Raw genomic sequence first — 20,000 nt, 5'->3', positions numbered from 1 at the left:
TATATATATATATATATATATATATATATATATATATATATATATATATATATATATATATATATATATATATATATATATATATATATATATATATATATATATATATATATATATATATATATATATATATATATATATATATATATATATATATATATATATATATATATATATATATATATATATATATATATATATATATATATATATATATATATATATATATATATATATATATATATATATATATATATATATATACATATATATATACACACACACACACACACACATCCATACACACACACACATATGTGTGTAAAAAGTAATAGGTGGGTGGAAGAAGCCAGCCATACCTGCAGCCCGCTATACATTGGGTGGAACACATATAAACCTCAGCTTGTAGGAGTTTTTTTGAGATGCAGAGCCCTCTTAGGTATAATCTGATATTAAAAATTAGTCATGACAGAAGTATTATACATGTAACATTTGCTGTAGACAACCTTTCAAGTAACCTTTAATGAATTACAGTAAATGACCTTGAGATTCAAAGATGGGGGGGCAGAGTAAGTAGTTATACAGTCATTTTGGCAAGAATTTTAGAAGCACTATCATCTAGAACTGAAGACATCTGGCACTAATGACGAGTCTTGTCGATATTAATCAAATAGCAAAGATGTAAGTAAAAAAAAAAGAAAAGCTTGCCTTTTAAAAAATATTTAAGATTGGGACATGACACATAGCTTTGTCTGCAAAAGAGCCTATAGTAATAGTGATCTGGGAACTTGTAGTAATTCACATATTCCATTTTATTTTGAAAAGTAATTATGAGAAGAACAACTAATCCACAATATTTGCTTATTGTGATAGGGTTTATTATATTTATTATCAATGGAAACAAATGACAGAAAAGATGTACTATAAGAATACAGTAAGTATTTAAATGAAAAACATAGTGGTTTACCTTTCATATAGTTTCTCACTACATGTTTTAAATATACTTTGAAAAGTAAACTTTAGATTTAGAACAGTTTAGAACAGTTTTAGATTTACAGAAACACTGATAGTACAGTTTCCATATAGCCCAAACCCAATTTCCTCTATTATTTACATCTTACATTCACATGGACACTTGTTATAATTAATAAACCAATAATGGTATACTGTTAATAACTAAGGTCTGTAGTTTATTCAGATACTTTAGGGATTTTTTTATTGTTTTGTTTTGTTTTAATTTGCCAGAGGGAGCATGAACTTGTCAGAGAGAAACAGAGACAGAGACAGAGAGAGAGCACCCCTCAATTATTAATTTATTAATATAATCGGATATTTAATTATACTGGACTTGCCCATGGATATTTATTTTATACTTGTGTAATCATCAACACTATTCACTTATTTATTAAATTTTGCTCAAATTGTTCCAGCTAGGGCCAATGGGATTTCTTTCAATTGACCCGTATGTCCCTTTGACTAACATTCTGCATGTACATGTGTGTGTGCATGTGTGTGAGTGTACTGTGAGCACTTAATTCCTTGGCAATATAAGGTGTTCCAGGGTCACCCCATAAATTTTCTACCCCAATCATAGAATCAGTCATTTCTCCAAGGGTGCCTAACTCCTTTTATTGGCAAATGATATTTGCAAGACCTGAGTACTAAGTGATAATTTTACTTGTCTAATTTCTGCCATACAATGTACTTAAAAGTACATATGTTTAACTTAACTATTGAGGGATCGGTTAGATAGGCCCATTTATGAAATAAACATGATACCATAATTTTAAAAGTTCTGTAGAATATTCAGAAGATAGTTTAGTCATTTTTATGCTGATATGACAAAATACATAAGACCTAGTAATTTATAATCAATAGAAATGGTTTAAGTTTGGTTAAATCCAAAACCAAAGGGTCAACATGTAGCCTTCTTGCTGTGCCATTCCATGTGGGAAGGCAAAGAGAGAGTAGGAAAGAGAAAAGGAGGCCAAACTTGTCATTTTAAAAGGAACTTAAACCAAGTAAAGGTATTAATCTATTTATAAAAGCAGAACCTACATGGCTAATCATCCCTTAAGCCCCATCTCCCAACACTGTGGCACAGGGAATGAAGTTCCCAATACCTGCTTTTTGGGGAACAAACTCAAACCATAGTAAGGGGAGACCTAGTAAAAATGACTAATTAATATAGAAAGAACAGACATTTACTTGATGATAGATTAATAACATTACTTTCATATATCTATAGCACTATTTTCTGTGAAAATAATAGAACTGTATTTTTATTAAGTAACTTGATAAATCAAGCTGTTTTTGTTTACCACATTAACTTTTTCCTTTGCAGTAGTAGCTATACTTAATGAGGCTTAATTCTATTTAATTAGGAAAATGTATCAAATTATCCCATTTTTCCTGTGATAGAAATTCACTAAACAAACACAGTAGAAACCACCAGTTTTAAAAATATACTTTTTTGGGCCAGCAGTTGATGGGGAGGTTAAGGCTGGCTGTGCAGTTTGACTTTTGGATCTGCAGGCTTGAAAATCATATCTGGTACGTGTGTGTGTGTGTGTGTGTGTGTGTGTGTGTGTGCCCAAAATTCCGAGATGAGACTGGAAGAAAGGAGATTGAGGTGTGGCCATACCCTCTAGGGGGTGATTTCTCACTTTCATCTCTCTCTCCCTGGCAAGCACATGCTCCCTATAACAAAAACTAAATACAACTAATTATGTAAATACCCTATGGAAGAAACAAGGGATATAAAAGAAGCCATCCCTGGTTTCTGAAAGCAGAAGACATACATATTTAGGGATGAAATGATCAATACAAAGATATATTCAGGTCCAGACAGATTCAGATTCTTCCATGAATCCTAGATCACCTAATTCTTGATGTACTTTATACATTTCTGTGTGAAGGTAATAAGCATAGTTTATTGAACTTTTCTAAAGAGTGAGCAAACAGAATAAATTTACCACTGAAAGATCAGCCAGCTGGATAAAGATGTCTTGGCTTATGAGTATTAACGTTATTACATATAATTAACATCGAGATCAATGATTAAAGATTGGTAATGAAAGATTAAAAGTCACCAAAGTTGGGAACCAGCAGTTAGCGTAATGGCTATGTCGCTGGACTCCCACGTAGTCCACCACAGTTCGCGTCCCGGATCCGGTGGCTTAAAACTCACGCCGGGCGCGTGTGCATGCGTGCCCAAGATCCCGAGAGGAGAATGGAGGAGAAGGGATTGTGGCGTGACCATCCCCCCTGGGGGGTGATTTCTCACTTTCTGTCTCTATGTCTCTCTCTGTCTGCCTGGCAAGCGCACGCGCCCTGTAGCAAAAACCTCTCCAAAAAAAAAAAAAAAAAAAAAAAATAGTCACCGAAGTCACAAAAAGTCAAGCATGAACAGTATGCTCTATTGTATATACTAGCTTTTATACACATTTAACTATGTAACTGTTTAGTTTTTTTAATAGCCAGAATCTGCACTCACCAGAGAGATAGAGAGAGAAAGAGAACCTCCCAATGAGGTGTGGACACAATGACATTCTCTTTCCTCTGTTCCTCCCTCCTGTTAGGATTTTGGGCACTCCTGAACATGGGCTTAGTGTGTTTTTGAAGTCATTGGAACCAGATTTGAACAAATGGTAGCCACATGGTATCTGACTCCCTTAACCACTACACTAGGGGGTGGCCAAATCATTTATATTATATAAAAACATCTATTAATTGAAGTATATCTCATTAGCATTTACATTTCAAAATAACTTTAAAGGTATTGAAATGTTTCAGTGTATTTCTTGCTTATGGTGAATTTTTCTTTAGTTCATCTTATTTTCTAATTCTTATATAGATATTTAAAGTTAAGGAGAATTAACATGGACATAGATTATGTAGACACTCGTTTACTGGGTCATTTTATTTTTTTATATTTTATTTTTTGGAGAGGTTTTTGCTATAGGGTGCGTGAGCTCGCCAGACAGACAGAGACAGAGAAACAGAAAGCGAGAAATCACCCCCCAGCGGGGATGGCCACGCCGCAATCCCTTCTCCTCCGTTCTCCTCTTCGAATCTTGGGCATGCATGCACACGCGCCCACGTGAGTTTTAAGCCACCGGGTCCGGGACGCGAACCGCGGTCGACTAAATGGGAGTCCAGCGACATAGCCATTACGCTAACTGCTGGTCCTGGGTCATTTTAAAAATGCAAGAAATTAATAACTTTTTGGAACATGTGATTTTACACTGAAAATTCTCATATATCCTATCTCATATGGTCATTGTATCACATCAATATTTTATGCATTAACATAATTCCTCAGTCTCTCATGACATTTTTATCTTTACCAAAGGACTTGTAAGCTTGCCAGAAAGAGAGAGAAGGTGAGAAAGCACCCCTTTCATGGGTTATGGTAACACTGGAGTCCCTTCTCCTCCATAACTCCCTCCTTTCAGGATTTTGGGCATGCTCACACATGCACCTGCTGTGTTTCTCAAGCCACCAGGTTCACGACTTGACCCCTGTGGTAAGCCATGTGGGATCAAGCCATCTTAATTACTAGGCCATGGGTTGATCTGACATGCAAACATTTTTTTTTAAATAGAGAGTAAAATTCAGATATAATACTTTCCTTGTTAAAACTCAGAGAAAGTATAAAGCCAAAAGCTTATATGCTGATTTTTACAGACAATAAAGAGATTCAACATCATTAGCTGTTTAAATACAAAAATGTCTTGAAAAATTTGATGGAAAAATGTGTATTGGAAAAAAAAACTATGCATGAATTTCAAAGTTGGTGTGAGTGTGTGTGTGTGTGTGTGTGTGTGTGTGTGTGTGGCACCAAAATAGACCCTGACTATTTTTCTATGAATTTTTCGAAGTCCCTTGTACTTAATTATATTTCAATAGTATCTAGGTGCCAGATTGAGGCCTTAAAGATCTTATAATCTAGTCAAGGATCATAAACAACAAAAAAAAATAGAAAATTAATAGCTGGAGACTTGGACTATTAGTTTTGATAAAATAAAGAGGGATTTGGGCCAAGGTTTCCTGGAAGAAGGGAATTTTTTAAAACCACATTTTGAGGTGGGAAAGAATATGATCAACAAGTATTGCTCATATTCAGTCATTGGTGTCATCATTACTATTTATTCCACAAATGTGAATAATTCTTTTTTCCTTTCAAGGATTACATTACTGAGTAATTAAAATATTTACTTGGATACTCTATATAGATACAAGTGTTTACAGTAAGAATAAGACTTTTCAAACAGGCCTATGATTACTCTTACTTATTAAACACAATTACGTATTAATTGACAATGATGCTTCTCAAGAAACGTATCATCAAAGCAGCCAGCCTTCCAGACGGATCAACAAAAGCTCAGTATCAATATCTCTTTTACCAAAATAATAAAACTATAGCAAACAAACTGAAGACATTTCTCTCTCTCTCTCTCTCTCTCTCTCTCTCTCTTTTTAGAGAGAGAGATTTTTGCTATAGGGAGCATGTGCTTGCCAGAGAGACATAGCGACAGAAAATGAGAAGCCATTGTCCAGTGGGGATGGCCACATCACAATTCTTTCTCCTCCATTCTCCTTTTGGGATTTTGGGCACACACCCACACACACCTGGCATGAGTTTTAAGCTGCCAGGTCTGGGGTTCGAACTGCAGGTGCCTAATCTGAAGACATTTTAATAGTTACTAAACTAACCCAAATTTTAGAATATTTCCCCTTGAGGTTATATAGTTGATACTTAATACACATAATAAAAATGATGTTAACTTAGGCCAGTAACTCTATCCAAGCAGTAAACAAACACTGGATACAGTATGGTTGTCAATTCTAGAACATATCTTCACAGATATCTTCCAGTTTATGATAATCTTTTTGACAGTTAACAAAGGTCCATGCAATGGAATAAGAGTACAGTATAAGAACTGGGCACCATGAAACTTCCTATATTAATTTATCTCCAATCCCAAACAACATCCTTTCTACTTTTGGGGAAATACCAGAAAATGTGGGAGAGTCATTTAACTCTGTGACTCAAGTTCAAAGTGATAATCGAATCTGTTAGCCTGTCGGAAACAGCAGAAGATGTGCTTCCTCTGCTTTTATAGTTGTTTATATTCCTGATCTTCCCTGCCACCAAAAATGATTCCCACTCTCTCACTTACCAGACCTTCCCCTGCCTAAAAACAAGATTAAAAATTCAGTTGTTCTTTGTGTATTTTCTCTCCTGTAAAATACAAAGCAAACTCATTAGGTAAGGCTTACCTATTGAAGCAATTCCAGTGGAAAGCAGAGGAAAAGTCACAAGAGTTATTTCTATACCTTTTATTCTTAGTTTCTGCTCCTGTTGATTGTAGTTTCCTGATCATTTCAAAACATTTTGCACTGCCAAACATTTTTCTTTAACCTCTCCTCTCAGAGTCAGCAGGGAGGTAACCTGAGTCAAATTTTTACTCTTCCTAATGGGCAACAGATTCTTATAAAGGTGAACAAGTGGTGCCAAAATATGAAATAAGTTTTTAAGTATTCAGGTCATGAGGAGATTAAGTAGACCTAGGAAAACCTGATTAATCTAAGGAAATTTTCTCGAAGGTGAGAAAGCACCCCTTTCATGGGTTATGGTAACACTGGAGTCCCTTCTCCTCCATAACTCCCTCCTTTCAGGATTTTGGGCATGCTCACACATGCACCTGCTGTGTTTCTCAAGCCACCAGGTTCACGACTTGACCCCTGTGGTAAGCCATGTGGGATCAAGCCATCTTAATTACTAGGCCATGGGTTGATCTGACATGCAAACATTTTTTTTTAAATAGAGAGTAAAATTCAGATATAATACTTTCCTTGTTAAAACTCAGAGAAAGTATAAAGCCAAAAGCTTATATGCTGATTTTTACAGACAATAAAGAGATTCAACATCATTAGCTGTTTAAATACAAAAATGTCTTGAAAAATTTGATGGAAAAATGTGTATTGGAAAAAAAAACTATGCATGAATTTCAAAGTTGGTGTGAGTGTGTGTGTGTGTGTGTGTGTGTGTGTGTGTGTTTGGCACCAAAATAGACCCTGACTATTTTTCTATGAATTTTTCGAAGTCCCTTGTACTTAATTATATTTCAATAGTATCTAGGTGCCAGATTGAGGCCTTAAAGATCTTATAATCTAGTCAAGGATCATAAACAACAAAAAAAAATAGAAAATTAATAGCTGGAGACTTGGACTATTAGTTTTGATAAAATAAAGAGGGATTTGGGCCAAGGTTTCCTGGAAGAAGGGAATTTTTTAAAACCACATTTTGAGGTGGGAAAGAATATGATCAACAAGTATTGCTCATATTCAGTCATTGGTGTCATCATTACTATTTATTCCACAAATGTGAATAATTCTTTTTTCCTTTCAAGGATTACATTACTGAGTAATTAAAATATTTACTTGGATACTCTATATAGATACAAGTGTTTACAGTAAGAATAAGACTTTTCAAACAGGCCTATGATTACTCTTACTTATTAAACACAATTACGTATTAATTGACAATGATGCTTCTCAAGAAACGTATCATCAAAGCAGCCAGCCTTCCAGACGGATCAACAAAAGCTCAGTATCAATATCTCTTTTACCAAAATAATAAAACTATAGCAAACAAACTGAAGACATTTCTCTCTCTCTCTCTCTCTCTCTCTCTTTTTAGAGAGAGAGATTTTTGCTATAGGGAGCATGTGCTTGCCAGAGAGACATAGCGACAGAAAATGAGAAGCCATTGTCCAGTGGGGATGGCCACATCACAATTCTTTCTCCTCCATTCTCCTTTTGGGATTTTGGGCACACACCCACACACACCTGGCATGAGTTTTAAGCTGCCAGGTCTGGGGTTCGAACTGCAGGTGCCTAATCTGAAGACATTTTAATAGTTACTAAACTAACCCAAATTTTAGAATATTTCCCCTTGAGGTTATATAGTTGATACTTAATACACATAATAAAAATGATGTTAACTTAGGCCAGTAACTCTATCCAAGCAGTAAACAAACACTGGATACAGTATGGTTGTCAATTCTAGAACATATCTTCACAGATATCTTCCAGTTTATGATAATCTTTTTGACAGTTAACAAAGGTCCATGCAATGGAATAAGAGTACAGTATAAGAACTGGGCACCATGAAACTTCCTATATTAATTTATCTCCAATCCCAAACAACATCCTTTCTACTTTTGGGGAAATACCAGAAAATGTGGGAGAGTCATTTAACTCTGTGACTCAAGTTCAAAGTGATAATCGAATCTGTTAGCCTGTCGGAAACAGCAGAAGATGTGCTTCCTCTGCTTTTATAGTTGTTTATATTCCTGATCTTCCCTGCCACCAAAAATGATTCCCACTCTCTCACTTACCAGACCTTCCCCTGCCTAAAAACAAGATTAAAAATTCAGTTGTTCTTTGTGTATTTTCTCTCCTGTAAAATACAAAGCAAACTCATTAGGTAAGGCTTACCTATTGAAGCAATTCCAGTGGAAAGCAGAGGAAAAGTCACAAGAGTTATTTCTATACCTTTTATTCTTAGTTTCTGCTCCTGTTGATTGTAGTTTCCTGATCATTTCAAAACATTTTGCACTGCCAAACATTTTTCTTTAACCTCTCCTCTCAGAGTCAGCAGGGAGGTAACCTGAGTCAAATTTTTACTCTTCCTAATGGGCAACAGATTCTTATAAAGGTGAACAAGTGGTGCCAAAATATGAAATAAGTTTTTAAGTATTCAGGTCATGAGGAGATTAAGTAGACCTAGGAAAACCTGATTAATCTAAGGAAATTTTCTCAATACAGCTGTTTGGGAGGTTGCTTCTTTTTTCTTTTTTTAAGATTTGTTTCTCCTTTAAACCCTTATTAAAACCAGTAATAACTCCTACAAGGTACAAGAAAACCTATAGAAACATAGAGAATTACATATACATATAACTCTAGGCTCGTAGTCCTGACGGGGTCAATATCCATCCTCAAACAAGGATTTCATTTGAATTGTTGTGCGCTCTTCATATAGGAGTGATGACAGACACAGTACCAGAACTTAGACATGTCCTTCCTTTAAGCAGGGCCATGGCAAGTTGTCTGAAGTCCTGTAAAAGGGGTCCACAACCAGGTAAAATGACTCCTGTCTCAGCTCTTCCTCTTACTGACTTATATTTGGACATACCAAGCAACACCTTCCCAACTCATTGTTGTCATTCCTAAAATGAGGAGAACTATTTATTCCTCTCTGATAACTACCAATATGATTTTCAAGAAGTATGATTCTTTGTTCAAAACATAAAAGGTAAAATGGGACAAGACCCATTTCTGTGTCTCTGCTTCTCTGCTTTTTTTTCATCTAAAGAAGGAGGAGGAGGAAGAGGTGGAAAAGGAAGAGGAGAAGGAGAAAAAGAAGGAAATGACATTTGCACGATATTGTTGGGAACATTAGCTGTGATCATGTACCAAGCACCTGGGACACAATAGGTGATGGATAAATGTCCCTTCCGGTCTCCACCCATTTTCCATTTCATAAACGGGCAAATTCCACTTGAAATGTTGGCAGTCTAAATCACTACCATTTTATTGTCCCTCAGCCTCCTCTTGACCCTGTCCTTATCTCTCCCCACATCATCTTCCTGTATTTCCTGGCCTTTCCCTTCCAAGGGCCATGGTCTTTTCCCATCTCCCTGACCTGGGCTGTCACTTTGTAGCCTGTCAGCGATAACTTCTCTGGCCCGCCTTAGCTGCTGGGCGGGCCTCGGCGACTCCGGTACTGGAGTGGGTTAAAGCCGCTGCAGGCTGGGGTTGTTTATTCCCATCCAGAACCTTTCCTGCTCATCCTCCTTGCAATCTGGCCTCCGAGAAGGAGAGGGCGAAGCCAAGGCATCACTAGAGTGATGACATGTGGCGCTCTCCCATCCCCACCCTTCACATTTTTCTTTCCACGTGCAGAATCAAGAAGGCGCTGACCGCCCTTGCCCTCGCGGTTGCCATGGTTACACAACAGCGGCGGCAGCAGACCCGGGAAGGGTCTCTCCTCTTCTATCTGTGCTTCAATCCTTCCCTCCGAATTAGAGAATCCTCCTCTCCCTCTTTTCGTCCCCCCAACCCCAACACACTGGCGCACACATTCAGGAGAACACTTCTCCAGCCTAACTTGGGACTTCAATTCCTCCCCCCTCGTTTTCCGCGTGTGCTCAGTGGGGATAGAAAGGGATTGGGGTGGAGAAAGGACAGTCCACGTAGGGATACGTGTCTTCTATTACGGCTTCTGTCCAGGCTAAATGTAAAAAAAAAAAAAAAAAAAGTTTGCTTTTTAAACTCAGATCCACCTAACCCGGAATCCGGGACGACCGCGGCCCCCGCGGCGGGGCGCACTGCTTCGGTCCCGATGGCCCCGCGAGAGCGCGGCGTCTCCTCCTCCTGTCAGGTCCGGTCCTCGTTCTGGGACGGAAGCAAATCTCCTCAGCCCACGCGGCTGAGCACAAGTCACCAGGGAGGGACACCCGGAGAGTGCCAAGGCAGCCGGTGCGCCACCAGGGCAGCGCATGACCGCGGCCACCCCGGCGCGGAAGGAGGACGCTGCGAGGCCGAGCTGCGGATTAAATGCCCGGCAGGAGCCGAAACGCGGCCTTCGCAGGGCGAGCCACGCCGGGGGCTAGGACGGCGTTTCCCGCGACCGCAGGCACTAGTGACCCGCGTGGTGGCCGGTGCCAGACTCCGACTTTCCCCCTCTGGGTCCAGAAGGATGCACACTCCCCCCCAAGACCGCACGTCGCGATTCCCTCGGAAGGAAAAACACGTCGCCCGTCCGTCCCCCAAAGCGCCACAACAAAAACCACCGCCACGCTCGCTCTCTCCTTCCCCCAGCCCAGCGGGAAAAGCCGGGAGGACGGCGCACACGCCCTGCGGTGTAGCCCTCCGGGCCCGGTCCCCACTAATGCGTCTCCAATGAACCTGCTGCCGGCGGAAGCCACCCGGCACTTTCAGGAGCGCTCTGGGCTGCCTCGGCCGGGGAGGAGGCGGGGGAGCGAGGGAGCGGGTCGGGAGAAGAGCAAAGTTCCCGGAGGCGTCTCGGGAGGAAAACTTTGTGTGGCGCTGGCAGGCGAATCTCGGGATAAGTCGTTTCTGTCACTGGCTGAGGCGGAGTGGGACAGCGCCCCTGTGGCCGCGCCGTCGCCGGCGCCGCGCTAACTGGCAGTCCGCTCCCAGCGCTCCGATTTCTGGTCAGTTCTGCAGCTTGCCTCTCCTTTTCCGCTCCAGAGCTCTTTCTCCGTCTCTTGACGGTTCCTTATCTCCCTGCCACCCCAAATCCTCACTTCGAACCACAATCCCCCCCCCCAAATCCGATCATCCCTTTTTAACACCGAGATCTCCAATGCACCTTCCCACTGAAGTAGCAGGTGACCCGAAACCAGGCTTACCTGCTGAGAACTCTTCTTGCCCTCTTCCGTTTCCCGCTGCGGGTTCAGGGAGAGGCAGGGGGCGCAGGCTGAGGGCGAGGGCGAGCGCGGCGGAGACCCGGGGCACCGGCAGTTCTCTGAGCCTCCGCGCTGGCTGAGCCGCGGAGCCGCCGGCGGCCCTGGCAGAGCGCGGAGACTGCGGCCGCAGAGGTCAGGCCGGGAGGCAGGGGGCGCTGCTGCCCCTGAGCGCCGGACCCGGCCGGGCGGAGAGCGAGGCACCAGCTGGAGATTGGAGAGGCGAGGGCGGCGAGGAAAGGCACGCTCCAAGCGGGAGGGCGGCTTTTAAGTTTGTGGTGTGACCGCAGCAGCTGTCCTGGGAGAGACTCAGTCTTTCTAAAACGGGGATGGTGGAAACGCTGGGGATTACCTCTCCCCTTCCGATCTCCTCCCCCGTCCCCGCCCCCCCCTCCCTTGGCGCGCGCCAATCCTCCGGAGCATTCATAAGTCCATCCTTGTCTGTGCGCAAGCTGTCAGCGGCCGCCTGGGGTTGGAGGTAGCTTCCGCCGCCAACGTGCTGAGGGATGTTTTCCCGCACAGGGCACCCCCTCTATAAAGCAACCTCTGATGTCTGGACCTGCACCTGGGTGATTTAGGGACCTGTTTGATCCCTTTTCTACAGCGTAAAATCTCTTGAGAATCTACTGTGGAAGAAACAAGGGGAATGATTGACCAAAAATACTGTCCTAAGAATTCTAACCCTTAAATAGAGAGTCTGTGTTCCACTATGTAAAACTCTAGTTCACAGTTAGTGGCCTAGGAAGAGCAGGCTTGCGGGTGAAGAGCAAGAATCAGCCCTCCACTGAGAGGCTGGAACCCGGAAAGGAAAAGGCAGAGAAACTGAACAAAATGTAAGGCTTTGCCCTCTCCCTGGTACCAGGCCCACAGGGGTGCACCACCTATTCCCATGTTCAGAAGCTTCTTTTGTAGATTTCTGCACACCTTTATTACCCAATAGAAAACTTAGAAGTATATGAGGACAAGGAGTAGATCAATGTTTGGTTGACCCTGGAACTTAATATAGTTTGGAAAAGGCTCTTCTCTAAAAAGAATAATGCAGAAATAACTTGTATAGACTTTGTGAAAACGTCACAATGTAAACCCTTAGGGTTGTCCTTAGGGACATAGAAAGAGCCTGTGTGATTGTTGAGTCTTGAAGGTTAGGCCTGGGTAGTTGCATGGCAAATCCTACTGTGTGTATAGCAAGTAAACTCACCCTCAGACCTCAACATAAAACTGTCCTGGGCGTAAAACTGTGGAAAAGCAGCACCCATGGGTCCTGCATCTGTCAGTTTGATCTGGGAGAACAAAGCGTAAAGTCCCAGAGCTCCCTTAGCAAATGATAAGACGTGTCTAGGTTTGAGTATGGTGAGCAAACAGTGGCAATAATGGAAAACTGGAAGAGATGGAGGAGTCTTCTTCATTTAATTCTTCACGTGCAGCAGGGCCCACAGAAGTAACCTGGCCATTGTAAGTTACAGATGGCTGGTGGGAGAGCCTCCCAAGGAAAGACTCACGTTTCCATCACTGACCAAGATTCCTTTCTGTGTCTGATACTGCCCCATCTCCATAGTGATCTGTCCAACCTCCAGCCAACACCATAATTTTATTCTTTGGCTATGAGAAACTTAAGTCCTCAGGCTATTTCTACCTACAGCAACGTTTAAGTGCTTTATATTCAATGTCATTAGGATTTTGCACATCGGGTTTAAGGTTTTTTTTTTTTAATTCTCTATTTTATAAAAATGTTGTCAGTTTACTGGCTAGAATAATGTATTTAACTAGAATTATAGTTAATCTGGATTTCCCCTTTTCTCCTCCTGTTGAAATTATAGCTTAATATACTCAAACCAAATGTCACCTCCTCTTTGCTACCATTTCAGCCCTTTCCACAAAGCCCCTACATAATTAATCACTCCCTCCTGTTTTCCCAAAGCTCTTTGATTTCACTACTATTATAAGCCCTTTTCATGTTATATCATAATTAGTTATGCATGTGTCTGTGTCCCATACAAAAGTGTTGGCTGTTTTGTGTCTTTGTTTCCCCATCCCCTAGTACAATGCCTATGAATTTGTATTGAACCCGTTTGGTTTGAAGTACCCGGACTTCAAATGTAAACTGAATTTACTAGGGCGTCCTGAGCATACCATAAGAAGACAACATCTGGAACGTGGGTTCTGTGCTTTTCTTCCTTTTAATTACTCTAAGCATGAAGCAGACAGAATCAGCTACACAGCCCAGTATTGTGACAAATGGCCTCAGCTGTGACCAAGGCTTTGTAATCCTCAGGGTGCTTCCCTGGGTGTCCTGAGTGTGATAGGTGTTTAACCAATATTTGTGGTGAAAAAATGAGTCCTTCAAAACAGTGGATATGATAATGATACTTGGACAATGAATGTATTTATGAATTTTTTAAGAGGTTGTTGCTAATAGGGTGCACGCACTTGCCAGAAAGACAGAGAGAGGGACCAGCAGTTGGCATAATGGCTATGTCGCTGGACTTCCACGTATTCGACGGTGGTTCAAATCCCGGACCTGGTGGCTTAAACTCACGCCAGGCGCGTGTGCGTGCGTGCCCAAGATCCTGAGAGGAGAATGGAGGAGAAGGGATTGCGGCGTGGCCATCCCCCCTGGGGGGTGATTTCTCGCTTTCTGTCTCTCTGTCTCTCTCTGTCTGGTGAGTGCACGCGCCCTATAGTAAGAACCTTTCCAAAAAAAAAAGAAAAGAAAGAGAGAAAGACAAAGAGACAGAAAGTGAGAAATCCCCTCCCCGAAGGGGGGATAGCTACTCCTCAATCCCTTCTCCTGCATTCTCCTCTCAGGATCTTGGGCAAGCACGCACACGCCCCCAGTGTGAGTTTAAGCCACCAGGCCCAGGATTCGAACCGTGGTCAACTACATGGGAGCCCAGCAACATAGTCATTATGCCAACTGCTAGTTCCTGCGTTTATGAATTTTTATTAGCTATACAGGATCCCATCGGGATAATTTGCACAGCCCTTTCAAAGAGCTTTTACTATCTATCAAAAGTAATTTGGGGGTCAAGCAGTGGTGCCATGGTAATGTGACTGCACCTGCATGAGAAAAGCCCTGGGTTCACACTCCAGAACCTCTCTGAGCACACTAGACATGTTTGCAGGTGCTGATGATCTAAGCTGGTTATGGCTGGCAGTGGATCATGGTGTGAAACACCATTGGGGGTCTCTGCCACCCCCCCCCTTTCTGTGGAAGATACAAATAAATAAACTTGAGAAAAGAAAATCTGGTAGTCTGTCCTATAGAACTAATACCCTCTCTGAATCCGTGCAATAAAATCCAATGGGGGAAGGGAGGTTATTTTACATCAAGTTTTCCTTAAATGCAAGGTGTCCTATAAATTTGACTTGTCTTCAAGGGTGATAAATGTTCAAAATTCAACAAATGATCCTTAATTACATCGAATGAGGTGTGCACATTTTCAATTTAAACTACCTAATTGTTTCTGGTGTGCCTATTTCAGTCTGATATAAAGAAAAGAAAGAAAGGGGGAGAGAGAGAGAAGAAGAGGAGGAGGAGGAAGAGGAAGAAGAGAAAAAAGAAATCAAAGGAAAAGAAAAGAAAAGAAAAGAAAAGAAAAGAAAAGAAAAGAAAAGAAAAGAAAAGAAAAGAAAAGAAAAGAAAAGAAAAGAAAAGAAAGAGAGAGTGAAAGAGAAAGGAAAAGAAAAATAAGAAAAAGGAAAAGAAAAAGAAAGAAAAGAGGCTCTGGGTGGTTAAGGCAGCTGGATTCCATATGGCTAGGAGTAACTGACTACAGAGCTTGAGAAACACAGTGACACACTGAATGTATGTGGTGCATACAAAAGGAGGGAGAATGGAGAAAGGACTGCAGCATGACCGTTCCCCATGGAGGGTGCTGTCTCACTTTCCCTCTCTCTCTCGCACACCTTCTGTGTCTCTCTCCAGCAAGTGCATATACCCTCTGGCAAAATTAAAACAACAGTAATGAACAAACAAACAAAATAATAAAACTAACAGGTGCTTAGAAAAATTTTGAGTAAGTAAATGGTACAAATATTCCTCTGTGAATACTACCCCTCACTCATCTCCATTCTGGCTGACAGGTAGAAACTGAGTAAGTCATCTTCACAGTATGGTAGTAGGTAAATTTTAGATAATATGAAATAACTACTGTTCATTTTAATGTTAAATGAAGTCAAATAATAAAATTCTAATTGTAGGATTTCGATCATTACAATGTTGTGAGTTGTGGGGGAGAGAGGTGCAGATGGTTCAGGGGACAATATGTGTATTCTGGGCTTCTCTGAGTCCACATATAGCTACCCCTATCCAGAAGAACGGAGAAAAGATAATTACTGGGTCTAGCATTTAAATCCAGCAGGATCTCTGACGATTTGGCCATGCTCTCAGCAGAAGACACTAGACTGTAGTTCTTTTCCAGGAAAATCTACAGTCCTAGGCCTCTCCAGTCTTACACTCACAAATTAAATAGAAAATTGGTGAATTTAAAATGAACAAAAAAGATGGCCAAGTTTTATGCACAGAGATAAACAAGGAAATGGAATGAAAAATAGGAGCCATTTGGTGCTTACTTCTATAAAACTAATGATACCTCAATTACACATGAAACCTGTCTTATAATAAGGACTACTTTAGGAATGTTTTCCCACATAGTAACATATCAGGACTGATAGATAAGAAGTGTTGTTATCCTCATCCTGGGACATGTGTTAATTTATGTTTAATTAGAACATGTAATGGCATGAGTTGAAAGCAGCTCATCTACCTCCTGATCTTCTATCAGGTATTTTCCCCTTATAAGCTTCAAGGTTTTTATTTGTTTGTTTGTGTTTTTCTTCATCTACTTCATTAGATCACTGTAAACTACTCATCACAGGATCATTAGCTATTTACATTATACGATCATTAGATGTGCTTAGTGGTAAAAAATAGCACACCTGACTTTTATCTTTTATTTTAGTATTAATTACACATACTAAAGATACTCAGAAGTCAGAGTATCTCTGTTTCTCATCATCAGATCAAGACAGAAGATAGTTTGCTGTTAGTTAATTGGAATGTAAAAGTGTCCAAACTTTGCTTCATGTCTTCCATTTTTGAGCTCGTATAACATCATAAATCATCATAAACATTCAGATTTAGGAGAGACCTCAGGAGCTCTAGCTGTCATGTTAGACATGAAGAAACCAGGGGAAAGGGGCATAACGTGCTCACCATCCTCCTCTGTCCCTTGCCTAGATGCCCTCTCTAGAATCCTCCTGCTGCTATAGAGTCTTAAAGAAAAAAAAAAAAAATCAGCTATTTTTCAAAACCTTTTCAAGCTAGAATCTTAAGGTTATATTTACTTAGCTGGGTTGGGGTGTGGTGAATAATTAAATTCAGAAGGAATGTGCTTCAAAATAAAAATAAAAACACAGCCCGGCCCCTTTGGCCCAGATCCTGAGACCTCAGAAAAGAAAAACCTCCTTGACTATGAACAGTCACTAGATGTTAGAAAGGTTTTCCATGCTTCATATTGGAGTCCATAGCCATTACAGAATGGGAGAATTTCAAGTCAGATAAACATTTTTTTTCCTTTGATTTATAAAAATGTACTTACATCAACAAGCAATCTTCAAAGAACAACTTTAAGGAAAAATGAACAACTTTTCTGTATATCCTATAAAACAATGATCTAAGTTCACCTTTTGTAATACCTTCATACCACCACCACTCCGCCCTGAGAGTGTATTTCAGATACAGAGTGTTCCTCTGAGAAAATGGGAGTGAGGAGGGGATTCCTGTGATACCTAATTGAGGCAAGCCTTATTTGTATAAGGGTGATGAAATGGAGAAAAATATGCCCTCTGGTGGCTTATTTGTTCTGATTCACAACTAATCGACAATACTCTTTTATTTCCTGAAACACTAACATACCTGTATTCCAAGTGGAATTCAACTTTTCCCGTGTGCAGTAACGGGTGAGAACAAGTCCTTACAGACAGCAGGAAGGCATTCCAGGGCTTCTGCTTTGTTCAAAGTCGGAAGCAGCTGCTTAGCCGCAACGAAATCAGTATCCCTGAACACGGGGGAATTTTTTCCAAAATAACCCACAGATTTGTGCAGATATTATCAAAACGCCTTCCAAATAATTGTATTAGATAGAGTTTCTCTCCTAAACAGTGAGGTTTATTTTGGACGGACTTAAACTGTCAGTTCCTACAAATAGGAGAAAATTCATGATTTCCTTTCCTACTGCATGTGTGCCTCTACTATTTCTTTGACTGGGAGAAGATGCTTATTTTTCCATTTTAAAAAAGTAAAATACAAAAAAAATGTAGTGGAGAGAAAGAAATTTCCATTCTGTGTATCTTTCTCTCTCCTTTTCTTCTAGTTTACTTGGAAATAAGAATGTAACAAGTATGTACATTCCGTGATTAGCAGATATAATTCACTTTATTAGAAAAAGTTTTCCTAAAACAGCAAAATAGAGATGGACTTTGTGGTAAATGGCCTCTGTTCAGCAAGAGAATAACTTCCACACAAACCATGATTTAAATAGTAGCTAAATAAATGTCAAAAGTTTAAAGTAGGCAAAATAGTTAAATCCTTAATCCAATCCTATACTAATAACTGTTATATTATTAACATTATTATTACACGAAACTTTTAGTGACTTAAAATCACATTTTGACCATTTGACTTAATGTGCATTGTACATAAAGTAGGGCAGGAGAGCACCTCTAATCCTTACTTTTATTTAGGCAAGTTCTTGCTGAAATAAAACAACTTGTTACCTTACTAAAAGGAAAGAATAAATAGAATATCTCTATGTGCCCAATTTAATGTGTGGAACTATTGCTTTCCTAAGTTACAAGGTAACATGCACTCCTACTTTTTAAAAATTTCTCTAGTTCAGTGAACATTTTGACCCTTGAAATGCAGATGTACTTTCATCAGAAATTATAACTTGCAAACACTTTTTATAAAACAATTGAAAATTGTTTATTTTATTTCATTTTAATTTTGTGAATAATAATCTTCAGATCCTCACACTGTTGTGTTCTCTTTCTTTTTGACACTCTTCATAAAATTATCTTTCCTTGCATCAACCTAAATTTTACTTGCCAGACTTTATCCTTGAGCTTGCCAAAAGAGCATCCACATTAAAGTCTGTTTTAAAACATATATTTAAAAAAAATTATCTTTAATTTTACTATTTTTAAAACACAATTCTAAGGTGAGGACATAACTTTAAAATATAAAAGTGTGGCCATTAATTGCCGATTTTAAGTCTATCATGTAAGGAGCCTAGAAGTCACCAGAATATCCTAACAAACAAAAAACAAAAACAAAAAACTGAACAAACTGAAAAGTCAACAACTCTTCTTAGATCCCGCAGAGAAAAACCACCGTTCTCAAAATCAGGGAGAAAGGTATGGTGAGATAAGAATTACAACTCATCAGAGCAAAAATCCACACTAGAATCAGCCAAAGAATCAAGTCTCTGGGTATGAAAACCTGCACTGAAAGTAACAAATAACTAGAAGTATAGTATGGACAAGTCTGAGAATTTAAATTCTAAGGATGACTCTGTCAAATGAGATTCCTCAGGTTTTTATTTTACCACCTGGAACTGTGCCAAAGTCTTCCCAGTAAATATAGGAGGGGAATGAAGAAAAAGAGAAAGAAACCTTCTCTTATTCCAGCAGCAAGAGGGGAAAAGGTACCATCTTGAAGTAAGTCAGGTCATTTGGTTCTTCACAAAGTTACCTTCAGGAAAAACTATTATTTCTAGAGTTTAATCTGCTGAGGTTTTATCAGAACCTAACTGACCTGGGGGATGGGAAATATTTACAATAGCCAGCTTTCACCTACTTTAGAAGTAGGGAATATCTAATTTGAGCCTTCTATAGCCATCCTTTCCCACCTAGTGGAGGAAAAGCACTGAGAAGCTCTGGTGAAGTTTACAGTTGAGGAACATAGCTTACCAAAAGACTGAGACCTGAAGGTAGGACCATGGAATGTTTTCTCTCATGCCTCATGTTACCACTACACTGCTGTAGTGCTACAATTCTTTATTCTTTCTACACAGCACATCATATCCATCTTTTTTATTTATTTATTTATTTATTTATTTATTTATTTATTTATTTATGGCACATGCACTGTTAGAGAGAGAAGGAAAGTGAGAAACTACACCTTGGTGGGGTGGAGGGAGGAGACCATGCTGCAGTTCCTTCTTCATTCTCTTTTTGGGATTCTGAAAGGCACACACATGTGCCTGGAATGTTTTTCAAGCTACTGGTTCCAGGACTCACACCACACAGTTGACCATGTAGGATCCAACCACCTTAAACACCATACCACAGGTTGATCTCATCATGTTCTTCCTCTAACAATAAAGTACAAGTCTGATGGACAGATACCCATGGCTCTTCCCCTCCCTCACTTGCCTTTGAACTCTCAGGTGTGTTGCTAGGAACTTTGAGACAATCTTATTTCACTTCCTCACCCCA

The 20,000-nt window shown here is 40.0% G+C and overlaps 1 protein-coding gene across 1 annotated transcript in view; it reads right to left on the bottom strand.

The window, feature by feature from the left end:
- Positions 1 to 11,814, bottom strand: part of SEMA3D (semaphorin 3D) — a 228,733-nt gene extending 216,919 nt beyond the window's left edge. Inside the window, exon 1 of the mRNA XM_006158746.3 lies at positions 11,448 to 11,814. The gene's annotated coding sequence lies outside the window, so the exon portion shown is untranslated. The remainder of the gene's footprint in view (positions 1 to 11,447) is intronic.
- Between the last annotated feature and the right edge of the window lie 8,186 nt (positions 11,815 to 20,000).

This window comes from Tupaia chinensis, unplaced genomic scaffold (assembly GCF_000334495.1).
Source record: "Tupaia chinensis unplaced genomic scaffold, TupChi_1.0 Scaffold000606_1, whole genome shotgun sequence".
NCBI lineage: Eukaryota > Metazoa > Chordata > Mammalia > Scandentia > Tupaiidae > Tupaia > Tupaia belangeri.
This window is presented reverse-complemented; position numbering and strand designations above follow the sequence as displayed.